Source organism: Halichoerus grypus, chromosome X (assembly GCF_964656455.1).
Source record: "Halichoerus grypus chromosome X, mHalGry1.hap1.1, whole genome shotgun sequence".
Lineage (NCBI taxonomy): Eukaryota > Metazoa > Chordata > Mammalia > Carnivora > Phocidae > Halichoerus > Halichoerus grypus.
In genome coordinates this window covers 13605929-13630392 of record NC_135727.1, presented here as the reverse complement: position 1 = coordinate 13630392, position 24464 = coordinate 13605929, and the positions used below count along the sequence as shown (strand labels likewise).

Here is a 24464-nt window from a genome sequence, read left to right as displayed (position 1 = left end):
GCAAATGGATAAAAATTATAGTTGTTCTGGGTAAGCAGTTGGAGGAGGTCTGAAGCCTCACCTATACAAATCCCCTCCCAATCCTTCTCTACCATCTGTTTGAGTCCCAGAGGTATTTCCTCATACTCAAAAAGCTTCATGTGGCACAACTTGGCTTTATCTTTTTTCCTCCATAGTACCTAATTTGCGGCATTTTTCCCCATGTTTTTAATTTCAGACCATAACACTCTCATTCTAATCAGTGGGACTGAATGTCTCCTGCCTCTTGGTGACTTAAGTAACCATATGACTTGGCAGGTGTAAATATCCCTACAATGTAAAAGGGTAATTTATCTGGTCACAACAGCTGGTTGAATATACACTTTAGGATTATCCAAATCCATTTGCTGTGACTTTGTTTTAATCACGCATCCTTCTGCTCTTACAAAGTTTCCAAAGTAAAACAGAATCTCTGTTAAACAATTTCCATTTAAATTACTTGAAAAATTAATGAAACACTTCATTCCATCTGTAAAATATATTGTCCAATGACCATTGTATGCTGAATCCTCAAGGATAAAAAGCTATGTTCTAGTATACCCACCCACACTGCTTCCATTAGGCATTGTGCATACTAAATGTAAGTTTCATTTTATTCCCAAGTCTGTTTTTTTCAAATTTTACATGTTATTATAATTATCAGATTTAATTAAAATATTAGTTAAATCAAATAAACAAAAGTTCAGTAAAAATGTGAGTTGTTCTTTGTATAAAAGTTAAACTCAATAGTTAGGTGAAAGACAAGGTCAACAAAATGAGAAAAGCCACAGATTGGAAAAAAAAATTTTGCAAAGTACACAAAATATACAAAGATCTCAAACCTCAACAAGAACACAAACAACCCAATTACAAAATGGACCAAAGACAGATACCTCACCAAAGAAGACATACAGATGGCGAATAAACATATGAAAAGATGCTCCCTACTACATGTCATCAGGGAAGTGCAAATTAAGACAATGAGATACCACTAACACCTATTAGAATGGCAAAAATCTAATGCTGACAACACCAAATGCTGATGAGGATGTGGAGCATTTCATTGTTGGTAAGAATGCAAAATGGTATAGCCACTTTGGAAGTTAGTCTGGCAGTCTCTTACAAAACTTACCAGACTCTTACCATACAATCTAGCAATCATGCTCCATGGCACTTACCCAAAAGAGTTGAAAACTTATGTCCACACCAAAACCTGCACATGGACGTTTACAGCAGCTTCATTCATAATTGCCAAAACTTGGAAGCAACCAAAGTGCTCTTCAGGAAATGAACAGATAAACTAACTGTGATACACCCAAAAAATGGAATATTATTCACCACTAAAATGAAATGAGCTTTTAAGACATGAAAAGACATTCAGGAACCGTAAGTGCATACCACTAAGTAAAAGAAGCCAATCTGAAAAGGCCATATACTTTATGATTCCAACAACACAACATTTTGGAAAAAGCAAAGCTATGGAGACTATAAAAATATTAGTGGTTGCTAAGGGTTAGAAGAGGGAGGAAGAGATGAAGAGGCACAACAGAGAGGATTGTTAGTAGAGTGAAAAGACTCTATAAGCTGCTATAATGATGAATATATATCATTATACATTTGTCTAAACTCATAGAATGCACAACACTAAGAGTGAACCATAATGTAAAATATGGACTTTGGGTGATTATAGATTTGGTACAATTGATGAATCTCCATGGAAACATGTTTCACTCTGGTGGGGAATACTGATAATGGGGAAGACTATGCATGTGTGGGAGAGGGGGACAGGTGGTACATGGGAAACCTCTGTACTTTCCCCTCAATTTTTTTAACAAATCTAAAGCTGCTCTAAAAATAGTCTTAATTCTAGACAAGCTAAATTGAATACTTCAAAAAGACTTTATAAATGCAAGTCACTGTAAAATTATATGGGCAAGATATCTGTGACCCAATGAAGAGAACAGTAAAGACCTAGAAGGATTTTATATTCAGTTGCACTGTAGTGTCATCAAATTCATCACCCAGTTGAAAGAAATACAAACTGTAAACATTAAAGGAGGTACAGTTAATGCAAAGGAAAAAACAGTCTGATGTTAAATACTGATCAGTAATGTACATTTTTTGTTTTAAATTAAAATGTTAGTATTATTATATAAACATTTTCATTAATCCCTACAACTGTCACTGAAAAATTAACTAGTCAAACCACACTTGAATCAATCACAGTCAAAGTGATGAAAAGATGAAGAGTATCTTGAAAACAGGAAGAGATAAATGACACGATATATAAGAGAACAATAATGCAAATGATACCTGGACTCCCAAAAGAAAAAAACAGAGGCCAGAAGACAAAGAACTAACATGTTTAAGGCGCTGAAAAAATTTTGAAACTTTTCACTCAAAATTCTACATCCACAAAAGTATCCTTCAAAAATGAAGGCAAAACAAAGACATTTTGATATTTAAAGGAAAAAAAAGCTGAGAATATATGTCACGACCATACCTAGGAAAGTTCTTCAGGCTGAAGGGAAAGGACACCAAATGGTAACTCACATCTCCAGATTAATTAACAGCACTTGAATTAGTAAATATTGTAGCTAAATATAAAAATATATAATTTTCTTTTCCTAAATTTTTAATTATTTTGTGTTTACAACATGCATAGATGTAGTATATATGAAAACTATAAGACAAAAGACAAAGTTAAAAATTGTGCAGTTACAAATTTCTTATATTTTATGTGAAATAATGCAGTATTAATTCTATGTAGACCACCAGAATTAAAGATTCATGTTGCAATCTATAGAGCAATCATTGGAAAATAGCAAAGAGGTCAAATTTCAAAGTCAATAGGAAAATTAAAATGGAATACCAAAAATATTCAATTAACCTCCCAAAAAACGAAAAGAAATAAATGGGAAAAAGATAGGAGACAAATAGAAGACAAAAAAGCAAAATGGTAAACCTAAGTTAAAATAAATAATTATACTAAACCGACTATCTTAAAATACACATTAAATACAAATGGTTTAAACCTGCCGAGTAATAGAGGTGGACAAATTGTGCAAAAAAGCAAGATTCCACTATATGCTATCTAAAAGAAACCACTTTGAATATAAAGACATAGTTTAGTTAAAAGTAAAATGATAGAACAAGATATACCATGCAAACACTAATCAAAAGAAAGATGGAATATCCACATCAATTACCAGACAAAGTAGGTTTGAGAACAAGGAATATTATCACCAGGAGTAAAACAAGGAGGTCACATAAAATAAAAGGGGCCGATTCATTGGAAATACAGAGCAATCCTAAATATGTATGCCACCAATAACAGAGTTTCAAAGTACATCAGGAAAAACTGATACAACTGAAAGAAATAAATGCCTACAATTATATTTGGACATTTCAACACCAAACTCTCAATCGTTATGAACTAATTAGACAGAAAATCAGTAAAAATATGAAATACTTGGACAATACTGTCAATTAACTTGACTTAATTAACACTTACAGAATGCGCCACCCAAAAATAATGGAATAAATATTCTTTTCAAGAACACTTGGAATACTTACCAATATATACTACGTAATGGGCCAAAAAGTAAGTCTAAATAAATTTTAAATGACTGAACTGATACAAAGAATATTCTCTAACCACAATAAATTTTTTTTACTGCTTTATTTATTTATTTATTGATGTAGGGTTCCATGATTCCCACAATAAATTTTTAATTAGAAATCAGTACCAGAAAGATATTGGAAGATCTCCAAATATCTGACAATTAAACAAACATCTCTAAATATGGTTCCATATGATTCCATGGATCAAGGATCAAGGGAAAATAAAAATATTTTGAACTGGTGCTCGCTTTGGCAGCACATATACTAAAATTGGAACGATACAGAGAAGATTAGCATGGCCCCTGCTCAAGGATGACATGCAAATTCGTGAAACGTTCCATACTTTTTGCTGCACGTGGGCTTAATTTTTTTAAAAAATTTTTAAAGACTTGAAGCAGAACCTTGTAATCTGTATAAATGATGAGTATAAAATCCTACCATAAAATGCTAAAAATATGCAGTTTCAAATAAAACCAAGAAACACAGCATTAAAAAGAACATTTTGAACTGATATAACCAAATACATAAAACATCCAAATTTGGGGGATGCACCTAAAGCAGTACTTAGAAAGAAATATCATGCATTGAATGCTTATATTGGGGTGGGGGGATGATCTCATATCAATGCTCTAAAATCTTACCTTAAAAAAAATGAAAAAAAAGAGCAAATTTAAGCCGAAGTAAGAAGATAGAATAAAGCAGAAATCAATCAATTACATAGAAAAAAGAAAACCAATAGAGAAAAATCAATGAAAATAAAAGCTGGTTTTTTTAAAATGTAAGAAAAAAATAGAAAAAACACACACACACAAAATACCAATATCAGGAATAAGAGAGGGGACATCAATATAGACCCTACAGTCAATAAAAGGATAAAAAGATTTTCATGAACAGTTTTATACCCCACTATTTAGCAACTCCAAATTAACAAAGTTCTTGAAATGCAAAAGTACCAAAGCTTACCCAAGAAGCAATATATTATTTGAATATCATCCCTGTATCTATTAACAAGTTGAGTTGAACTTTCCCACAAAGAAAATTTTAGGCCCTGATGGCTTCACTAGTGAATTCCAACAAACAATTAAGAAAGAAAAAAAATACCATTTCTAATCACTCCCTTCTCAAAAATATAAGAGGTGGTAACATTCTTAATTCAATGAGGTTAGTGTTATCCTGATACAAAACCAGCTGAAACATTACAAGGAAAGAAAGCTATATTTTAATATCCTTCATAAAAACAAACAAAAATTTTGTAACAAAGTATTATCAAAGATAATTCAGCCCAGACATAAAATGGATAATACATCAGGACCATGAGGAGCTTATCCCATAAATACAAAGTTGGATTACCATTTATAAATCAATTGATGGATTACCATTTATAAATCAATCGATGTCAGGGCGCCTGGCTGGCTCAGTTGGTAGAGCATGTGACTCTCGATCTCAGGATTGTGGGTTTGAGCCCCATATTGAGTGTAGAGATTACTTAAAAACAAAATTAAATAAATAAAAACCAGGGGTGCCTGGGTGGCTCAGTCGTTAAGCGTCTGTCTTCGGCTCAGGTCATGATCCCAGGGTCCTGGGATGGAGCCCTGCATCCGGCTCCCTGCTGGGCGGGAAGCCTGCTTCTCCCTCTGCCCCCACCCCCACAACCCCCTCTTGTGCGCATGCGCTCTCTCTCTCAAATAAACAAAATCTTTAAATCTTTAAATAAATAAAAGCCAATGTCAGCCAACATTAACTGACTAAAAATAAGAAACATAGCTCAATTAATGCAGAAAGTATCTTGACAAAATTAAACACCCTTTCATAATAACACCACCAGAAAACTAGGAATAGAAGGGCGTTTCCTTGATCTTATAAAGTTTATCTTCAAAAAAACTACAGCTAATCTTATACCCTGTATTCATAATAAGGCAAGGGTATCCATTCTTGCCATTTTTATTGTAGTAGATGATCTTATATAGCAAGGAAAAAAAGATACAAAGATTGGAAAAGAAGAAATTAATCTCTATTTGTTATTTGTAGTTGCCATTATTGTTTATATAGAAAATTATAAAGAATTTCCAAAACAATTACTAGAACTAAAAAGTATAAGGATATGACATCAATATACAAAAATCAATTATATTTTTATATACTAAAAGGAAACACTTGAAAGTGAAATTTAAAAAGACAACTCCAGGGGCGCCTGGGTGGCTCAGTCGTTAAGCGTCTTGCCTTCGGCTCAGGTCATGATCCCAGGGTCCTGGGCTCTAACCGCGCATCGGGCTCCCTGCTCAGCGGGAAGCCTGCTTCTCCCTCTGCCTGCCCCCTCCCCCTGCTTGTGTTCCCTCTCTCGCTGTGTCTCTCTCTGTCAAATAAATAAAATCTTAAAAAAAAAAAGACAACTCCATTTACAGTAGCATCAAAATGACATGATGAAGAGAAAGACATAATATCACTTTTGTGGTATTTTTGCCAAAAATATATAACTTGAATCTAATCATGAAGAAACCTGAGAAAAAAATCATTGAGAGACAATCTAAAAAATAACTGCCATATACTCTTCAATAATGTCAAGATCAAAGAAGAAAAGAGAGGCTGAGGAACTATTCCAGATTAAAAGAGATCAAATCCCATCAGGGAAATGCAAATCAAGACCACAGTGAGATATCACAAGGGTTGGCAAGGATGTGGAGAAAAGGGAACCGTTGTGCACTGTTGGTAGGACTGTAAATTGGTGCAGCCACTATGGAAAACAGTATGGAGGCTCCTCAAAAAATTAAAAGCATAACTACCACACAATCCACCAATTCCACTTCTAGGTATTTATCCAAAGAAAACTAAAATACTAATTCAAAAAGATATCTGCACACCCATGTGCACTGCAGCATTATTTACAATAGCCTAGACATGAAAATAGCCTAAGTAGCCATCAACGGATGAATGGATAAAATGTGGTGTGTATATATATATATATATATATATATATATATGTGTGTGTGTGTGTGTGTGTGTGTGTATGTATATATATATACAACGGAATACTATCCAGCCATTAAAAAAGAATGATATCTTGCCATTTGTGACAACATGGAAGGACCTAGAGGGCAACGTGCTAAGTGAAGTTAGTCAGACGGAGAAAGACAAATATTATATGGTCTCACTTATATGTGGACTCCAACCGAGTTCATAGATAGAACAGACTGGTGGTTGCCGAGGCAAGGAATGGGTGAAATGGGCAAAGGGAATCAAAAGGCACAAAGTTCCAATTATAAAATAAGTAAGCCATGGGGATGTACAGCATGGTGACTACAGTTAATAATAGCGTATTGCGTATTTGGAAATCGCTGGGAGTAGATCTTAAAAGTTCTCCTCACACGAAAAACAAATTCTAAAACTATGTGTGATATGTAATGTTAAATAGACTTACTGAGTTGATCATTTCATAATATACACAGTTACCAAATCACGTTGTATATGTGAAATTAATATGTTGTACATCGACTGTACCTCAATTAAAAAATAATAAAGGAGATTCAATTCACATGGCAACTAAGTGCAATGCATGATCCTGAACTATATCCTATACCGGGCAAAACATTAGCTATATAGGACATTATTAAAAGAATTGGCTAAATCTGAAAATGGACTGTGAATGAGATAATAGGTTTGGATTCTATCAATGTCAAATTTCCTGATTCGGGTAATCATGTTGTATTTATCCTTGTTCTTAGGAAATACGTACTGAAGTATTTGTGGGGCACCATGTCTGTAAATTACTGACAAAAGATTCATGAAAAAAAAAATACATGTGTGAGTGTGTGTGTGTGTGTGTGTCTTGTGTACAAATTGATATAATCTAGAGAAAAAGAGAGCATATATGGGGCAAAATGTAAATAGTTGATGGATCTGAGTAAAGGATACATGGTACATGGTGGTTCCTCACAATGATTTTATATTTTTAAAATTTTGTTAAAATAAAATAAAAAATTTAAATGAAATAACCAACCAACTGTACACCCCAATGCAGTAGAGAAGGATACTCCTACTATGGTTTTCTCTTCCAGGAAGGTAAAGCATTAACATGAGTCATCATTTGATGGTTATATTTTCACCGTAAATTAATAGATGGATTTTTCTAATTCAGTCTGAGCTTTGGTGCGATAGCCAGCTCTCCTAGAGCGGAATTGTTAAAGAATGAGCTGCTCAAGGAGATTGTGGAGCTTCTTTACACCAGTATTTCCTGAGCACATCCTCTGTACTACTTTTGTCCCAAAGCCAAATAACTCACACCGGAGGCAGGGCCTGCATTGCTTAGTATAAGACAATGTATCAGTCTCAACCATCCTCGCTAGAGAGAATCCACCTCCTCGTTCTATTTTTTGGCACAAGACAAAGTGAGATCATGTCATTTAGGTTTCTCACTTCTTCAAGTGGTTGCAAAAACAGGCTTTCCCAATTGGCAATTGTACAGTATCAATTGCCAAAACATTTTGTTGCCACCTGCTGTGTGTTGTAATACGCTGCTGCAACTTTGTTTACTCACTGAGTGATTTCTCCCATTACCATTTAGAAAACACGGAATTCTTTTTAAGATCTCAAAATCCTTGGAGGAGTACCACTCTCTAAACCCTGAATTTCCTCCCGTGCACTTGTTAACCCTGAAACTGTGCGCACACACGCACACATGTAAAAAGTTTTCCTCACCTCGCACTAAAAGAGGATTGTGCTGTGGGTGGCAATTTGTGAGAGACTATGCTATTCTCTTGGCTTTGCTATTCCATATGCTTTAATTCTTTTTAATTTTTCAGCTGCTTATAAGTAGGCCCTTCCATTCCCACATACCCTATCTAAAACAGTCCTGTTACTTATCATCCACTTTTCTCTCTCTTCTTAATCTGCTTTATTTTTCTTCTTATCACTACCTGATTATATCATAAATATTTGTTTATTGTTTTTCTACTATCCGGTGAAATAAAAGCTCCCTTATGGGAAGTTTTTGTTTTCACTGCTGTATCTCAGAACCTAGAAGAGTGTCCAATATACATTCAGTAATCAAGAAATGTTTGTTAAGTGAATGAATGACTAGACAGTGGTAGAGCAATGCCTTACTATCAAAGCATTCTACAGGTCAAAAGCATATCTTCATACAATACCCTGTATGATCCTTAGAATAATTCTGTGAGGTAGACAGAAAGGGTGATATTACCCTCATTTATGAGTTAGGAAGCTGAATTCATATACCACATAATACCAGAGACACTGTGATATGCCCAAGTTCACAGAGCAAGTCACAGAGTTGAAATATATATATCACGGTTTTCCAAGCTTTGAGGCCAAGTACTTTCCACCCACCTACTGGGCCTTACAGAAACCTCTTTGGTCTCAGGATAAACTTGGAGGATGAATGGTGATGGAGCAACCCACAAGCCCTAGGATAATTCTTCCTTCAAGTAACTAGATGATGGTATCCTCTTCCACCTGGGACCAAACGTCCCCCTCCAGTCAAAGTGAAATGATGAAGTAATATATGAGAGAACCATGGTTTCTTGCCTCAAATCCAAGCCATGGTTGTTTATCTAATTTGAGGGGACTGGGGTTCCTCAGAAGAGATCAGAAGCTTAGTTTTGGTTTGTTTTTTAAAGATTTTATTTATTTATTTCAGAGAGAGAGAGAGAGAAAGATTATAAGGGGGGAGGAGAAGCATAGAGAGAGAAGCAAGCAGACTCCACGCTGAGTGTGGAGCTCAATGTGGGGTTCAGTCTCACGACCCTGAGATCATGACCTGAGCCAAAATCAAGAGTTGGACGCTTAACCGACTGAACTATCCAGGTGCCCCCAGGAGCTTAGTTTTTATGAGTAGCAGCTTTGGGTGCATCTACCATCTCATAGCAAATATGCCAAACAGAAATGATTCCTAGGAGAATGTGTGTGTATGATGACAGACTCTTCTTTTGTCATTAAAATAAAAAAATAAATTTAGACTATTTTATAACTGTTTATGGTAACATCTTAATTAACCAACAGTATCTAAAAATGGCAATTTAAGACAGGTAAGTTTTCCATATAAGCAAATGTGAACTCTTTAAATCCCAACCTTACCTATTTAACCACAGTATGACAAAAATCATTCCAACATCCAATGTATATTTTCAGGCACTCTTAAATTAACATAATTAATGATTTATTAAAGAGCTGGGGCACCTGGGTGGCTCAGTTAGTTAAGTGTCCAACTCTTGGTTTCAGCTCAGGTCATGATCAAGCCATGCATCCAGCTCCCCTCTCTCTCCCTCTGCCCCTCCCCTCCACTCATGCACTCTCCCTCTCTCGAAAATAAATCTTTTAAAAAACAGAGCTACAGTCATTATTATGTACAACATATTTTGGTATTGCTGTAATTAGATTCATGTCCTGCTACTAATAAGAACAGCAACAGTAGTGGCAGCAACAATATTTGTTGAATGTCATATGATATTCAGGTGCTATTCAAAGTACTTTATGTGCATTAATTCATTTAGTTTTCAGGGTAACTATATGTATTAAGTGCCATATTTGACCAACTTTACAGTTGAAAAAACTGAAACACAGAAAGGTTAAGCAACTTGCCCAAGATTACAATGGAAGAACTCCTGATTTAAATCCAGGTATAATAACAAAAGGCAAGGTGCCTGGGTAGCTCAGTTGGTTAAGTGTCCCACTCATGATTTCAGTTCGGGCCATGATCTCATGGGTCATGGGACTGAGCCCCATGTGGGGCTCTGCACTGGGCGTGGAGTCAGCTTGAGGCTCTCTCTCCATCTCCCTCTGCCCCTCCCCCTATTCACACACGCACCTTCTCACTCTCTAAAATAAAGAAATAAATCTTAAAAAAAAAGAACAGGCAAATACATGACCATAAAATATAATGTCACAACAAAGTCCAGAAATTTATATTTAAAAAGGACACTGACTCTCTCTCTCTCACACAAACACACACACACACGCACACACACACACACATACACACGCACGCACTCTGAGTTTACCTCTCCTATTTCAGATACCCTTTGCTTTTGGCATCATGCTTTTTTACCAAGTCAGGTTCCCCACTAGCACTGAGCGATTCCACTCTCCTGTGAGAATGTTTACTGTTCCCCTTCCATGTTAGTGCTTTTCATCTCTGCTGTTGCCACTGAGCCCTCTAACTCCAGAACACAGAGCTTAATGTCTACGATTCTAGCATCTTTTTTCAATTTTTTTAAAGATTTTTAAGTAATCTCTATACCCAACGGGGGGCTCAAACTTACAACCCTGAGATCAAAAGTCACAGGCTCTGCCGACTGAGCCAGCCAGGTGCCCCTCCCTTTTCCAATTTTCATCTCTTGTTGGCTGTTTCCCCCACATTTCTTAGGCTTTACACCAAATAACTTTGGGTTAATATTGCCAACCAATAGGGTCACTAATAGGGTGAGCAAGCAAGGCACCTAGAGCACAAATTCTAGGTACCTTGCTTGCTCCACCCTAGCCCTGGCCCAGTCACCCAATAAGAATGCTCCTTTTGTTGCTGTTAGGAAAAGGCATGATCTCGGATTCTAATTTCTCATGTTCATTTCATGATGAATCATCTCCATTTTCTCTCATTCAGGTTCAAGCCCATACAATTACTGATCTAATCATATTGTAGTCCCTTTCAGAAGGCTATAAATCTGTAAAAGTTGCAAGAGGACAGTTGAAATGATTAATCTGATTGTTAGATTCTGGAAACTCCTTCACTGGCTTGCATTAAAAGGGCTGAAATAGAACAGATACTACCACTGGGTACGGTACAGAATTATATCTGGGATCACTAGAATGAGCCCTGGGCACCGCCTTTTCTATTGAGCTATATAGTATTCTCTTCATTCCCACGGTATATATTTAGCCACCTTTGATGGTCCCATTTAACCCGCCAGTTCCTCTGCTGGGACTAGAACCTTGTCCAGAGAGTCAGCCCACTTGATTGACATCTGCCGAAGTTCTTGACAACTTCTTCTCCTTTGTTACTCCAGCTTTGTTACTCTCTGGCATTCTGTTACAAACAGATGGATCACCTAGAATTGTAACACTGGTTGCAGCCTCACATTAACTGCTCCACTTCTTGAGATACCAGATGTCATGGTCATTGCTGTTCACAGAAGCCTGACCTCACAAAAGACCTTAGAACAATACACACAGCACCTCTGGCTACTACCTTCCTCACTGCCTCTGCCCCAGTTCCCTCAGTCCCAGCTTCCTATCATTCACTGAATTCCCAACATGCCTCCTAGCTGAGCTCATCCAAAATATAGCTATAAGCATCCTACAAACACATCTGAGCACAGTCTTGAGCCACAGAAGGGCAATGTTGTAAAAGGAAAAAGTTTTGTTCAAGCACAAGGTCATTAAGTAAAGAAGCAATGTATTCTAAACAGGCCAAGGTCTCTTAGATTTTTATAGCAAGTTACTACTTGTATTAGCATCCTTCAGAGAAAGAGAATATATATTAGATAAAGAGATTTATAGGAGTTATTGACTCACATGATTACAGAGGCTGAGAAGTCCCAAGATCTGTAGTTGGCAAACTGGAGACGCAGGAAAGCCAATAATATAGTTTCAGTCCAAGTCTGAAGGCCTCAGAACCACCAAACCCGATGGTTTAAGTTCCAGTCTGACTCCACAGGCAGGAGAAGATCAGTGTTCCTTCCAGCTGGAAGACAGTCAGGCGGAGATAATGAATTCTCATTTATTGAGCCTTTTAGTTCTATTAGGGACTTCAAAGGATTGGGTAAGGCCCACCTACATTGGGAATCTCGAGAGTCTACCAATTCAAATGTTAATCTCATCCAGCAACACCCTCACAGACACACTCAGAGAGTTTAGCCAATTATCTGTGGCCTACTAAGGCTGACATATAAAATTAACCATCACAAACCCAGCCCTTCTCAACTTGGCACCCATAGGCTTCTACTTAAACCATACTTAATCTCCAAATAAAGACAATAACAAGGTCATAACTTCACCTGACATGATATGGATATTTGTATACAACTGAAAACACACCAATCCCTTTACCAAGAAAGGAAGTAAAGCCCTTGAGTGACGTTTACTCTTATCTTTGATACACCATAACTTAAATACTATGACGTAAAAACTTTTTTAAAGTTTTTATTTAAATTCCAGTTAGTTAACATACAGTGTAATATTCGTTACATGTGTATAATATAGTGATTCAACACAAATCAAAAAGCAATAATAGATATGCAAAAAATAAAGAGAAAGGAATCCAAGTATATCACTAAAATCAACTAATCATAAGAAAAGAGAGCAAGAAAGGAACAGTGAAGAAATATAAAAAAACATAAAACAAGTAACAAAATGGCAATTAAGTATATGCCTATCGCTACTTTGAATGCAAATGGAATGAACACTCCAATCAAAAAACACAGGGTGACAAAATGGATTAAAAAAACAAGACCCATCTAGGCAGACAGCCTCTCTTTTGCTGTCCTGTCATAACCTTACAGTGTATTCAATAGACTTCTATCTACTTTATGGAAAAAAAAAAAAAAAAACACAAGACCCATCTACATGCTGCCTACAAGAGACTCATCTCAGACCTAAAGACACATGCAGTTTGAAATTGAAGGGAAGGAGAAGCATTTATCGTGCAAATGGCTGTAAAAAGAAAGCCAAGGTAGCTGTACTTATATCGGACAAAATAGACTTTAAAACAATGACTGTGGGGCACCTGGGTGGCTCAGTTCGTTAAGCGACTGCTTTCGGTTCAGGTCATGATCCCAGGGTCCTGGGATTGAGCCCCGCATTGGGCTCCCTGCTCTGTGGGGGAGCCTGCTTCTCCCTCTCCCTCTGCCTGCTGCTCCCCCTGCTTGTATACTATCTCTCTCTCTCAAATAAAATCTTTATGAAAAAAAATTAAATAAATACATATATACATACATAAAACAATGACTGTAACAAGAGACAAAGAAAGACACTATATAATCATAACAGGACAATCCAATAAGAAGATATAACAATTGTAAATACTTATGCACCCAAAATGCGAGCACCCAAATACATAAAGCAGTTAATAACAAACATAAAGGAAGTAATCAATAGTAGTACAGTAATAGTAGGGGAATTTTAACATCCCACTTACGTTGATGGACAGATCTTTCAAACAAAATAAGAAAACTGTGGCTTTGAATGACACATTGGAACAGACGGATCTAACAGACATATTCAGAACATTCCATCCTAAAACAGAATACACATTCTTTTCAAGAGCACATGGGACATTCTCCAGAATAGATTACATATTAGGCCACAAAACAAGTCTCAAGTTTCCATTCCCTTCCATTCCATTCAATTTTCCATATTACCAACAAAATTATGTTTCTAAAGCACTCACCTATTTTATGCTACTTCTCTTCATTGAATTCTTTGATGGCTCCCCAGTGCTTATAGGACTCAGTATAAATATTTTTAAAGAAATAGTATAACATAGTGGAATGAGAACAGGAATCAGACCTTGTTTAAACTCTCAGTTCACCACTTACTATCCGTGTAATTTTGAATAAGAAGGTGTGAGGGATGGGGTGGCTGGGTGATGGACATTGGGGTGGGTATGTGCTATGGTGAGCGCTGTGAATTGTGTAAGACTGATGAATCATAGACCTGTACCCCTGAAACAAATAATACATTATATGTTAATAAAAAATAACAAATAAATAAATAAGAAGTTAATCTCGCCAATAACTCAATTTCTTCATTATAAAATGTCTATAATACCTGACTTACATGGTTGATATAAAGCTTACTGACAATGTATTTAAAATACTTATCAGAGGAGCACCTGGGTGGCTCAGTTGTATTTTTCAATGTATTTAAAATACTTATCAGAGGGGCACCTTCGGCTCAGGTCATGATCCCAGGGTCCTGGGATTGAGTCCCACATTGGGCTCCCTGCTCAGAGGGGAACTCTGCCTCTCTCTCTCCATCTGCCTTTCCCTCTGCTCATGCTCTCTCTCACTCTCTGTCTCAAATAAATAAAATCTTTAAAAATAAAATACTTATCAGAGGGTGTAGAAGCCCCATAAATAGCAAATCTTCTTACCATTATCATTTTCATTAATATTACTGCTATTATTATTACTGATAGCTTAAAAGGGTGTTCACAATCTTGCCCTGAGTTCCTACCACACATATGTACACTCCAGCCATACCACATTACTTGCTATCACCTAAACATATACAAATTCATAGTTTTATGCCTTTCCCTGAATTCTTAACTCCCATGCCTATACTACAGCGCTCTCTTCTTGTGAGACAACACCATCCTTCTGTGAGGACTTCCCACAACACTCCTAAAAATGTTGTGACTCTTGCCCTGAGACCTCTATGGCACTTTGCACTTGGATCTATGATAAGATTTCTTTTTTTTTTTTTTTTAAGATTTTATTTATTTATTTGACAGAGAGAGACAGAGCGAGAGCAGGAACACAAGCAGGGGGAGTGGGAGAGGGAGAAGCAGGCTTCCCGCAGAGCAGGGAGCCCGATGTGGGGCTCGATCCCAGGACCCTGGGATCATGACCCGAGCCGAAGGCAGACGCTTAATGACTGAGCCACCCAGGCGCCCCTATGATAAGATTTCTTAACCTGGGTGCAAGGATAGGCATATGTACTTTATTGTGTATATGTCTGGAATAAGCACATTCTAAACAATAGCTTTTCTTGGATTCTCAAAGGGATCTATCACACTATGAAGATAGGAACCAATGAATATTAACTAGATAAAGCATTGGCTACAGATTTTAATTATTGGAAAGTTTGTGTGTGAGCTCCTAGATGCTGAAAATCATTCCCTATCCATCATTATGTCCTCAATACATAGCATGCTGCTTGACACATTATCAGAGCTTATTAATCGTTGGCTAAAAAATAAAAACAAACATTCTTAAATAGGTGTAAAAGGTAACTTAAAGTCTAAGGAATCTCTGATTGCTTCCTTTCCCATGTTCCTTCTTCCCATTCCCAAATCCAGTAAGTCAACTCTCCAAAATCTGCCCTAATGATAGCAATTACATCAATCAGCTCCTTTTTTTTTTTTTTTTAAGATTTTATTTATTTATCCGACAGAGAGAGACACAGCGAGAGCAGGACCACAAGCAGGGGGAGAGGGAGAGGGAGAAGCAGGCTTCCCACCGAGCAGGGAGCCCGACACGGGGCTCGACCCCAGGATCCTGGGATCATTACCTGAGCCGAAGGCAGATGCTTAACGACTGAGCCACCCAGGCGCCCCCCAATCAACTCCTTTTTGTTCCAAGTGCCTTAGTCCAGATCATCAAAGTACCATTGAGTTTTCTACTTGGTTCCCCTTAGTCGCACCTCTGAAAATATTGCTTTGCAAACATCCTCATGCTCAGCAATTTCCTATAGGTAAGGTCAAAAAACCCAACTCAGACATTCAAGATCTTCCACAATCTAGCCTCCATTTGCTCCCCTTTAGGAACTTTCCAATCCAATCAAACAGATCTAGCTATGGTCTCCTAAAGATACCTCATGCATTCCCTTGTCCAGGGTTTTGTTCACTACACTCATTTCATCTAGAAGGAGATGAACTCTCCCATCATCTCCCCTTAAATAAGTTGTATTTATCTCCCATGGTTCAAGCTCAAGTCTCATCTCCATGAAATCTTTGCTAACTCTACAATTCATTGCAAACTTCTATCTCCCACCAACTGGTGCTGGTATACTTATTGAAAGTTTCATTCAGGGCACCTGGGTGGCTCAGTCAAGTTAAGTGTCTGCCTTTGGCTCAGGTCATGGTACCAGGATCCTGGGATAGAGCCCCACATAGGACTCCCTGTTCAGTGGGGAGTGTGCTTTTCCCTCTCCTCTCTCCCCACCCTTCACCCCTGCTCATGCTTGCTCTTTCTTTCTCTCTCCCTAATAAATAAATAAAAATCTTTTTTAAAAAGTTTCATTCATTTAAATCTTAACATGCCACATTTGCTTCATTTCTATATTCTGCCTTTCCAACTAGATTGTCAGCTCTTGAGAGTCAGTACATAATGCCTTAAGCTTCTTTGTATTCCCAAGACATTAGCTACCTTACACAGTAGATCCTAAATAAATGACTGTTGATGATGATCATGATAATGATGATGATGACATTTAGGATCTTCTTTGTGTTTGCTGACTTTTAAACAAAACTGTTGGTTTTTTACTTGTATGTAATAATATAAGAAACCATTCATGTAGTTTGCTAAACAGAAAGGGGAACATTAATGTCAAAGAGATCAGCTATGTTCTATAAAGGGAGAGTGTGGATGAATATGCTACATACAGGCTGAGAGAGACCTAGGAACATGACTTTGTTTTTATTTCATCTTGTTTAGACAGGGAGTTAGAGAGGGGTCCCTGATGTCAGTCCATATTGTAAAGATTCAGCATAAGACTGGCACACCTTTTATAGCCACTTCCCTACAGCTGGTAACCCTGCAGTATGAGATATCTAGGGATGATCGACCTGATTTTCCATGCTCATGACTAAAGATTACAGTTTTCATGATAGGAAATCCTGAAACTTTGGTATCCAAGTTTTAATTATGTTGCCTTTGTACCATCACCAAGATTTCAGAGTGGGTTGCACTGCACTGTCTCATTGACACAGGGGCCGTCATCATTGCTATGGTACCAATTTGATTAGGGGACTTCTGGACTGAGAACAAGATGCCCAACATTAGAAAATGAAGTTGCTATGGGAAACCAAGTCCTCTCACTGACCGTCAGATTCACTGAGGTCCCTTTCATATCTGCTCACAATTCTTTGCTTGTTGTCTAAACAGGTAAGGAGCGTCAAAACAAAAACCATTGCCTCCTACCTTTGAAACATATGCAGAGTTCCATAATTAGATTTATCAGGCCATATACCTCATTGTTCATCAAATTATGCCTCCATGTAGGCAGTTTTAAAGCATTTTAGAGAATTATGTCCTGCCTGTTTTTCAAACTGTATCTGTTTCCTAGGGCCACTGTAACAAATTACCACAAATTATGTGGCTTAAAATAACAGAAATTTATTCTCCCTAGTTATGAAAGCCAGAAGTCTGAAATCAAGATGTTGGCAGGACATCTTCCCTCTGAACCTTCTAATGGAGGCCCTTTCCTTGGTTGGCTCTTCCACCTGTTGGTACCCCCAGTCTTTCTTTGGTATGTGGCAGCCTAACTCCAATCTCTGCCTCTGTCTTTGCATGGCAATCTTCTATGTGTGTCAGGGTCCCTTCTCCCGTTATAAGGAAAGCAGTCATACTAGATAAAGGCTCATCATGCTCCAGTAGGACTTCATCTTAACTTGATTACATATGAAAAGACCTTACTTTCCAAATAAGGTCATATTCACAGGTACTAGGGGTTAGGACTCGAACATATCTTTTATGGGACACAGTTTAACCCACAACCGTCACTAAAATATATATATATCCTCACCACTTTGCTGAGAAAAGTACATCACAGTTTTATAACCTGATTCTTATTTAACATGACCATAGCATTTTTCTTCAGACCCCTGAGAAGTACCTTTGTACATATGAAACAATTTGGAGTCTTTAGAAGTGTTTTATAACTATAATCAAGTACCACATAACTGCAAAGAAATAAAGTCTCAGGACCTTTTCAGCTTACTAAGAAAACACTTCTCAGATAGAGATTTGTACATGGCAAGAGGGAAAACAACCCAGAAAATAAGAACACTTCATCAGTTCTTCAGTTTTCAAAGGCCCAGTGCTTGGTTGCCAAATAAATTCTAATAATATGAGTTTTTTCAGAATAAATGATTTGCCCCCAGCATAACACTTTTTACAGGTTAGTCAGATAAGATAAAAAATCCAAAGGCAAAAAAAAGTGATGATTGCACCAATGAAAGTGTTTGCAGAATGAATTTTTTATGGACGCTGTAATGCCCACAGCAATACCTTTGATTTCAAAGTAGTACCAATAGCTGTTTGACATGAAGTTACTTTCTCTTAGACCTGATGAATATGAGCAGTGTCCTTAAAAATCCATTTTTATAAGCCCAAGGGATAGGAAATCCTGACAAATTTATCCTCCTCATTCTTTATCATTTGTCTTTCCACTTATACCCACAAGATATACCTGGAAGAGAGTCTAAAGAGTAGAGACACATTGCAGTCATACCAACTGCTGTTCCAAATCTTCCTTACCAATGAATACAATTTCCCCATCACATAAATGCAATTTAAGTCTTAAAACTAAAAATCCACTGCACTTCACATGCTATGTTAAAAGGTAGCCAACAGTAATATTTGTCAGTAAGCTTTGAAACTCAGATCTGACATCAGAAAATTATAGAGGCTTGTAACAGAGTAACCCTGTAGGCGCATACATGTTAAATGAAGAAAAGTCAATTGAGAAAAAAAGTCAAGAATGAGTTTAATTAGTTGGAAACAATGTTGTTAACTGTAAACACGCAAGTAGGTCTCCCCAGGAATTAAGTCAGGATTAGACTACAAGTACTTGTTAAATGAAACATAGTACAAATACATGAGTGCCAGACCAAAGGCAATGCTTTACCCAGCAGGATGAGGGAAACTGCAATCTGAACATTGTTTCTCCAACTAAAACAGTGTTTTTTGTTGAGTAGTAATGTTCTAACTGATGGATTAGGAGTGCCAGAAAGAATATTCAAATAGAAAACTGACTGAATGTGCTCTCTGAACACTCATTTGTTGCTCTGCTAACCGGAAAGCAAGAAGATACTCATATTTCCCAGATGCCCAAGAATGCTCATGTCAGCAAGAGAAAACCCTTGGTGTTTGTGCGAACAGGCAAAAAGGGTGAGGTCTCACATATGAGAAAAGGAGCTATGATGTGAATCTAAAGGAGCTAATGTCCCATCTCCTCTCCTTGCTGAACACATGAAAGAAGAGCCAAGGGAAAGAATGAAGCCAAAATACAATGAAGAATAAAGAGGGGGCACCTGGGTGGCTCAGTCAGTTAAACATCTGCCTTCGGCTCAGGTCATGATCCCAGGGTCCTGGGATCGAGCCCCATGTCGGGCTCTCTGTTCAGGGTGGGGAGCCTGCTTCTCCCTCTGCTTGTGCGCGCTTATGCTTTCTCTCTGTCAAATAAATAAAATTTTTTCAAAAATAAAATTTTTTAAAAAAGAATAAAGAGATTATTTGGATCTGTTGGGTGCTCTTATAACTTCTACATTCAGAAAATCTATTGCTTAATTTGTGAACTCAGTGACTTCAGCTCTACACATTTGAGTGTCTACTAGTGCCAGGTACTGCTAACCTATCAGAGAAGTCCAAGTAGAAGGCAACTGCAAGTACAAAGGCCATGGGTAAGAGTGTGTCTGTCATGTTTGACAAATAGTGAGGAGGCTAAGGAAGCTGGCATAGAATAATTAAGGAAAAGAAAAGCAAATGATGAGGTTAAGAGAGACAAGGAACCAGATCATGTATAGTCCTGTGGGCCACTATATGACATTGTAGAGTTTTGAGTAAAGAAATGTACTAGTAAAGCAATCACTCAGAAAAGACTATAGGGGGCAGCATGGAAGAAAGGAGAACAGTGGGGAACCTAATGCAATAAATGCAGATAAAACATGATGGTGGCTTGGACTAGGATGATAGTGATGGGAGGGAGAAAACGTTGTCAGATTCCAGAATGAAATGGGAAAAAAAAAAAAAAAAGGAAGTAAGAAAGGGAGGGAGAGAAGGAGGGGAGAAAAAAAAATCAATCAATCAGGGTAAAGTCAACAGAATTTTCTGCTGGACTGGACATAGAGTATAAGAAGATATGAGGCAGAGAAGAATCAAGGTGAACTCCAAAGTTTTTGGCCTGTTCTAATAAAAAGGAAGGATGGAGTTGGTATTAAATTATATACAGAAGACTGTTAGTAGAGCAGGTATGAGGAATGAGTGGCAATCAGGAGTCCTATTTACAGCATGTTAGTTTTGAGATGGTTATTAGATATCCAAGTAAGTATGTCAAGTAGGAAGTTGGATACACAAGCATGAAGTTTAAGGAAGAGATTCAGGCAAGAGATACATATTTGGTAGATGAAAGCACATGTAAGGTATTTAAATCCATGAGACTGGATAAGACTATCAAGGGTGTAAGTATAAAGAAAAAAGGTCCAAGGACTAAGCTTTAGTCATGCCAAAGTTAAGAAGTCAGAGGATAGGGCGCCTGGGTGACTCAGTTGGTTAAGCATCTGCCTTCGGCTCAGGTCCTGGGATCAAGTCCCATGTTGGGCTCTCTGCTTGGTGGGGAGTCTGCTTCTCCCTCTCCCTCTCCTTCTGTGTTCTCTCTCTCTCTCAAATAAACAAATAAAATATTAAAAAAAAAAGAATTCAAAGGATAATACAGAACAAGCAAAGGAGACTAAGAAAGAGTAGCCAGTAAAGTAGGAGGAAAACAAAGAAGGTAGACTCTATTGTTCTAGAAGCTAAGTGAATAAAGTGTTTACAAGAAGAGGAGGTGATCAATTTGTGGAAAATGCTTCTAACAGATCAAGTGAAATGAAGACTGAGAATAGAACACTGAATTTGAAAGAAGGAAGTCATAAGCATCTTGTGAAGGGCATTTTAGTGGAGTGGTAAGGGTGAAAGCCTTTCTGGAGTGGGTTCAAGAGAGAATGGCAAGAGATGAATGGGAGACAGCTAGTGTAGACAACCGTATGATTTCTTTTTTTTTTTTCTTTTATGTTATGTTAGTCACCATACAGTACATCATTAGTTTTTGATGTAGTTATCCACGATTTATTGTTTTCATATAACACCCAGTGCTCCATGCAGTACGTGGCCTCCTTAATACCCATCACTGGGCTAACACATCCCCCCACCCCCATCCCCTCTAAAACCCTGTTTGTTTCTCAGAGTCCATAGTCTCTCATGGTTCATCTCTCCCTCCGATTCCCCCCCTTCATTTTTCCCTTCCTTCTCCTAGTGTCCTCTGTGCTATTCCTTATGTTCCACAAGTAAGTGAAACTGTATGATAATTGACTTTCTCTGCTTGACTTATTTCACTTAGCATAATCTCCAGTCCCATCCATGTTGATGTAAAATTTGGGTATTCATCCTTTCTGATGGCTGAGTAATATTCCATTGTAGATATGGACCACATCTTCTTTATCCATTCATCTGTTGAAGGGCATCTCAGCTCTTTCCACAGTTTGGCTACTGCAGACATTACTACTATGAACATTGGGGTATATATGGCTCTTCTTTTCACTACATCTGTGTCTATGAGGTAAATACCCAGGAGTGCAATTGCTGGGTCATAGGGTAGCACTATATTTAATTTTTTGAGGCAACTCCACACTGTTTTCAAAAGTGGATGTACCAACTTAAATTCCCACCAACAGGGTAAGAGGGTTCGCCTTTCTCCACAACCTCTCCAACATTTGTTGTTTCTTGCCTTGTCAATTTCTGCCATTCTAACTGGTGTAAGGTGGTATCTCAATGTGGTTTTGATTTGGATTTCCCTGATGGCTAATGATGATGAACATTTTTTCATGTGTCTGTTAGCCATTTGTATGTCTTCTTTGGAGAAGTGTCTGTTCATGTCTTCTGCCCATTTTTTGACTTGATCATTTGTTTTTTGGGTGTTGAGTTTGAGAAGTTCTTTACAGATCTTGGATACCAGCCCTTTGTCTGTAGTGTCATTTCCAAATATGTTCTCTCATTTTGTGGGTTGCCTCTTTGTTTTGTTGACTGTTTCCTTTGCTGTGCAGAAGTTTTTATCTTGATGAAGTCCCAAAAGTTCATTTTTGCTTTTGTTTCACTAGCCTTTGGAGATGTATCTTGAAAGAAGTTGCTGTGGGCGATGTCAAAGAGGTTACTGCCTATGTTCTCCTCTAGGATTTGGATGGATTCCTGTCTCACATTGAGGTCTTTCATCCACTTTGAGTTTATCTTTGTGTATGGTGTTAGAGAATGGTCGAGTTTCATTCTTCTGCATGTGGCTGTCCAATTGTCCCAGCACCATTTATTGAAGAGACTGTCTTTTTTCCATTGCATGTTTTTTCCTGCTTTGTCAAAGATTATTTGACCATAGAGTTGAGGGTCCATATCTGGGTTCTCTATTCTGTTCCATTGGTCTATATGTCTGTTTTTGTGCCAGTACCATGCTGTCTTGGTGATCACTGCTTTGTAATATAGTTTGAAATTGGGCAACGTGATGCCCCCAGCTTTGTTTTTCTTTTTCAACATTTCCTTGGCGATTTCGGGTCTTTCTTGATTCCGTACAAATTTTAGGATTGTTTGTTCCAGCACTTTGAAAAATGTCATTGGAATTTTGATTGGGATGGCATTGAAGGTATAGATTGCTCTAGGTAGCATAGACATTTTAACAATGTTTATTCTTCCAATCCATGAGCATGGAATGTTTTTCCATCTTTTTATGTCTTCAATTTCTTTCATGAGTGTTCTGTAGTTCCTAGAGTGTAGATCCTTTACGTCTTTGGTTAGGTTCATTCTGAGGTATCTTATGGTTTTTGGTGCTATTGTAAATGGAATCGTTTCTCTAATTTCTCTTTCTACACTTGCATTGTTAGTGTATAAGAAAGCCACTGATTTCTGTGCATTGATTTGGTATCCTGCCACATTACTGAATTGCTGTATGAGTTCTAGTAATTTCGGGGTGGAGTCTTTTGGGTTTTGCACATAAAGTATCATGTCGTCTGTGAAAAGAAAGAGTTTGACTTCTTCTTTGCCAATTTGAATACCTTTTATTTCTTTTTGTTGTCTGATTGCTGTTGCTAGGACTTCTAATACTATGTTGAAAAATAGTGGCGAGAGTGGGCATCCTTATCGTGTTCCTGATCTTAAGGGAAACATTCTCAGCTTCTCCCCATTGAGGATGACATTTGCTGTGGGTTTTTCATAGATGGTTTTTATGAACTTGAGGAATGTTCCCTCTATCCCTATAGTCTGAGGAGTTTTAAATCAGGAAAGGATGCTGTAATTTGTCAAATGATTTTTCTGCATCAATTGAGAGGACCATATGGTTCTTCTCTCTCCTCTTATTAATGTGTTCTATCACATTGATTTAGTTGTGAATGTTGAACCACCCTTGCATCCCAGGGATAAATCTCACTTGGTCGTGGTAGATGATCCTTTTAATGTATTGTTGGATCCTATTTTGTTGAGAATTTTGGAATCCATATTCATCAGGGATATCAGTCTGAAATTCTCCTTCTTGATGGGGTCTTTGCCTGGTTTGGGGATTAAGGTAATGCTGGCCTCATAGAATGAGTTTGGAAGCTTTCCTTCTGTTTCTATTTTTTGAAACAGCTTCAGTAGAATAGGTATTATTTCTTCTTTGAATGTTTGGTAGAATTCCCCAGCGAATCCATCAGGCCCTGGACTCTTGTTTTTTGGGAGGTTTTTGATCACTGCTTCAATCTCGTTACTGGTTATTGGCCTATTCAGGTTGTCAATTTCTTCCTGTTTCAGTCTTGGCAACTTATAGGTCTTGAGGAAGGCCTCCATTTCATCCAGATTCCTCAGTTTATTGGCATAGAGTTGTTGATAATAATTTCTAATAATTGTTTCTATTTCCTTGGTGTTAGTCGTGATCTCTCCCCTTTCATTCATAATTTTATTAATTGGGGTCCTTTCTCTTTTCTTTTGGATAAGTCTGGCCAGTGGTTTATCGATCTTATTAATTCTTTCAAAGAACCAGCTTCTAGTTTCATTGATCTGATCTACTGAGTTTCTGGTTTCTAATTCATTGATTTCTGCTCTAATCTTAATTATTTCTCTTCTTATGCATGGCTTAGGCATCATTTGTTGCTTTTTCTCTAG

The 24464-nt window shown here is 37.5% G+C and overlaps 1 non-coding gene across 1 annotated transcript; it reads left to right on the top strand.

Moving 5' to 3' along the window:
• The first annotated feature begins 3882 nt into the window (after nt 1–3882).
• LOC118543970 (U6 spliceosomal RNA) lies at nt 3883–3989 on the top strand. Its single transcript, XR_004921354.1, has one exon. It is a non-coding gene; the product is annotated as a U6 spliceosomal RNA (small nuclear RNA).
• The last annotated feature ends 20475 nt before the right edge of the window (nt 3990–24464 follow it).